Source organism: Branchiostoma floridae, unplaced genomic scaffold (genome assembly GCF_000003815.2).
Source record: "Branchiostoma floridae strain S238N-H82 unplaced genomic scaffold, Bfl_VNyyK Sc7u5tJ_371, whole genome shotgun sequence".
NCBI lineage: Eukaryota > Metazoa > Chordata > Leptocardii > Amphioxiformes > Branchiostomatidae > Branchiostoma > Branchiostoma floridae.
The window spans coordinates 1-4,713 of NW_023365816.1; positions in this window are offsets into that span (position 1 = coordinate 1).

The window sequence follows — 4,713 nt, forward strand, 5'->3', positions numbered from 1 at the left end:
CAGAAATATGTATATATTACAGCGCTAGTTACAGCGTTAGTTCTCCGGTTTGAATGGTTTGTTTGAAATAATGATGTTACTTTGTTTTTACATAACAATAATCGGTTCGGATATGTTTTGTGTTCTTTTTGTTTTCTTTCGTCTCGTTAATCCAGGACATGTATGGACCCTCCAACTGTAATTTCAACAGTTATTGTGGTATGTGCGCAATCGCCACGTGTCATTAGAGCACCTAGCGATTCATATCATCTTTGCAGCTATTTGTTACTTTTCTGCATTAATCTCATGAACTGCTAGAGGACAATTTGGACCATACAGCAGACTCCAATACTCTACTGTTGGGGTGCTAAAGCATCAATACGAAGTCTAAGGAATCTATGGACGCATACGATCAACTACTAAGATTTATACGAATTTTATACGAGTTCATACGCTATACATGTATACTAAGTTACAAGTTTGACGTTACGGATGCGGTTCTTGGTACATATTGCGGATCTTATGAATTCCTAATTTTTTATGAAAACTTACAAGTAGGCTTCCCTGTTAAAGTAAACAAGGTGTCAGCGGAGATTGGTAACCTCATCACGACGTTTATAACTCGATGTCGACTGATAAGTTGGTAAAATAATGATGTCGTTGTTCTCGGAATTTTTATTCACACTAGTTTCAATAGTTTATTCAGAAAAATCAGCCTCGCAGTCTGTGAAACCAAACTGAATATCACTGATTTGTACAAATTATTTCATGGCGAATACAAACTACATATATAACTAGAGTTCCACGAACACATACCTTTGCCAAATAAACCAGGTTTGTTATGTATAATGATGTCTGTAGACATAAATGTGTTACTCATTTTATTTTATTTTATATGCCCGGAGTTGGTTCATAACGTTTCGCCATTGCTTATACAAATTAGATCCCTTTTTACATAATGATAGTAAATTGTATCAAGCATCACTTAAGCTATCAGCATACCAAAAATCATGACGATCCTTTCATCCCTTTTTGACTTATTCTCTTTCAAAGTAGGAAACTAAACCGGCTCCTGCAGTTCAAGAAAAGACGTTACCGGACCCAAACATACACCTCTTAGTCTCTGCCATCTTTCTCAGTTCCATATGTGTCAAGTTTGAAAGTCCTATCACGGAATAAAGGAATGCAGTGGATTTGTCAACTTTCCACATTATGCAAATTAGCTGTTAATTTATATAATTAGTATCTCATTATGTACGTTTTTACTTAGGATATCTACATACCAAAAACATGACGATCCGTCAACATGTTCATATTTTGCCATTAATTATGCAAATGAGATCATCATCTGCATAATTAATATGTATAGATATTTCTTTCTTTCTCGGCTACAAATGTGACAAGTTTGAAAGTCCTATAAAGGAATGCAGTGGATTAACAAACTTTCCTCATTATGCAAATTAGCTACCGATTTGCATAATTAGAATTCCATCATGTAAGTCTTCCCTTTGGCTATCTACATACCAAAAATCATGACGATCCGTCAACACGTTATTTTCTCATTAATTATGCAAATGAGGTCGTCATTTGCATGATTAATATGCATTGATATTTCTCTCTTCCTCATCAATATATGTGACAAGTTTGAAAGTCCTATCATGAAATGCAGTGGATTTATAAACTTTCCTCATTAATTATGTAAATTAGTTCCTGATTTGCATAATTAGTATTTCATAATGTACATTGTTACTTGGGCTATCTACATACCAAAAATCGTGATGATTCATCACCACGTTCTCGAGTTATTCTCGTCCAAATTTTGAAAGGAAATCGGCGACTGCAGTTCCAAACAAGCCGCTAGGGGGTCCAAACTTATAGCACTTACTCTCTGCCCCAAGGGCTATCTACCACTCAAAAATCATAACCACAGCATGTTCAGAACACGAGATATCAAAAATTGAGGTTCTGCTGCAGTACCTTAGCAAGCCGCTAGGGGGCCCATTATCGAACTTGACCTTCGTTTTCCCGATCCCTATCCACCTACCAAATATCATCGGGATCCATCCAAGGCTTCTCGAGTTATGCTGTTAACAGACACACAGACAGACAGACTCACAAGCCTAAAACATAACCTTAGCCATTCTGGCAAAGGTAAAAATTGATTAACAATTACAAAACATGACGCAGAAACACCTAAACAAAGTTGTACGTAATACCTTACAGATAACACCGAAGTAAGCACAGGAACGTCCTACACAGAGTCTCGTTGTACGGGCGTATGGCCTGGTGCAAGAACGTCTTCATCGTACGATATGCGGAATACTCCATCGTAAGAAATCGTACGCGCTTTGTGACCGGGGCTTAAGTCACCACGAAGTTATCTGTGGTTCGGAGTTGGTCGACGACGCATGCCTACGTGTCCTTAGTATTCATTCGTGCTAGCCGAATGTAGTTTTGAGGAAAAAAAATTAAATCAAGAAAGCAATATTCTATGTATCATATGCGTATTAGTGGGTGTGGTGATGAATATTGTAATAAATATAATTAAGTAAACGTGAGCTTACTTTAAGCTTAAAAGAATCATTTTTCCTTTAGACATTCTGTGCATACTTCAGTACATGGAAAGACTGCTTTACCGACACGGCAGTACAGATGTTCTGCCAATAAGACACGCAAAAATAAATCTTTCATCCGTCCTGTGCTAGAGAATGGCGCCTCCGTTTGGGGCGGTCTCCCATGATGTTTGTCAGATGAATTGGAAAAAGTTCAAAAGATAACTCTGAAGATATGTGACATACACAGTATGCAAACTGCCAACCCTTGAGTCAAGACGAAGGGATCCGGAGGCGTCACTATGGGAGGTGGAAAGTATTCTAAAAGATCCCTCACACCCCTGTCACGTCACCAAATGAGGAATCGCGGTATGAACTGAGACGCAGGAAGCAATATCAGTTCAATTAGTCGAACTGTAAGACATAAAAACTCTTTTGTGTGTGTGTGTTCGGGGGTGGGGGGTGGATGAAAGACTAGTTTGCAAAAGCTAGAAGCCCATCACGTACCTTGCCTATATGTATACAATCGTGTATCCTGTTGTTTTGTTTATGCCATGTCATTATTTGAAGAGATGAAAGAGGTTCTTTTAACATAATAAATGGTTTTAACTCGTCGATGCATTTTGAACTTTCTCTCAATTTTAATCGCAATGTAATGTATTATCACTAATTATCATATAGCCAGGGGACATGGACCAATCAGAAGGTCCCACTTCATGTTAGTTATGTCGCCGTTTGGAAAATCATTAACAGCAGTGCATTAAATGTGCATTAATGACTTTTGAAAGTTTCAACCAATCAGAAGGACAGACAGAAACCACTCTGGCCAATCAGAATGAGATAAAGAGGGAATCGTGACCAATGAAAAGTACGATTACATCTGCCAAGATATGGGAATAAGTACAGGCATGGCAGGGGGGATGGCTCCCTCTATTAACATCGGTATTGCGCGTTTCTTTGTTCAAAGAAAACATTTGCCGTCTTAAAACAATATTAAATAACCTGAAATATGTAGAACGATAAAATTCATTTCAATTTATGTCAAATTCAAACCGATAACTGAAAATAAAATTATCTGCACCCCTCAATTTAAGTTAAACCGTCCGCAGATGACAATATCGCCAGGGTCCGCCATTTTGGAACCAGAACCTAAGTATATAGCGTTATATTTAGCGTTCATGGCACTGAAGAATCAAAACGCGTTGCCTTTCTTCGGGAAAGACGTGTCTTAAGTTCATAGTGAACGAGATTCTCAAAAGCTGTCAAGCACAGGGAATGTCACAGCTGCAGGAAAGCCGGCAGAGATTTTCCGCCCTAGATACGAACGAACTCGACAAATTGGAGCAGGCGCGGGCCGGTGGAGAAAACTACGGAGCCTCAGGCAATAGTTTATAACATATTGAATTGACTTTGTTATTTTTTCAAGCCTTGGAACTGAAAGACATTTCACGTACAAGTTATATGTTGTTGAAATTCACTGTTCAAATTTATTGAATATACTGAATAAAGGATATATGTTTTATAAAGGAATTTGCCGCTTACATGGGTCATTTTGAGTAAGCTATATGATAATAGCGTTAATGACCCACCTGTTCCTCGGTATTTTATGGTGTCATAACGCCTGGTCCTTTGCTATAACCACCTCATAAAACAATCGTTCTCATTGAAATGTCGAAGATGGCATTTTTTGGTCGAAAAATAAATCTTCATTATTTTCGGTGAAGACTACCTGGTTGTTTAGGAAAATAACTCTTTTAACCATAGCCAAAAAATGGCAACTTATTATTTTCGGTCCCATTTGTAATGTATTACAGGGCAGGTAACAGACGTGACTGGTAACGTTCGCTTCGCTCACTCGGTGGTTTTATTTGGCGGCTATAGCAAAGGACCAGGCGTTATGACACCATATACACATCGGGCCGGGTCATTGACCCTTAATTGTCAAAAGGTTATTGGTAAATCAACACCATAAAGTCTATTTGTATACGACTGGGCAGCCTGATTGCATAAAAGTTTTATTTGAAAACAAAGCAAGCAAATTTACGTACTCGGATTACAAGTTATGCGTATGAACGATATTCCATAACCCTACACCCCCAATGTGTAGGGTTTACTAAATGGGAAAAGGTAAAAATCATGAACTTCCGTTATTGACACCTTGGGCGCGCTATTTTTAAAGGCT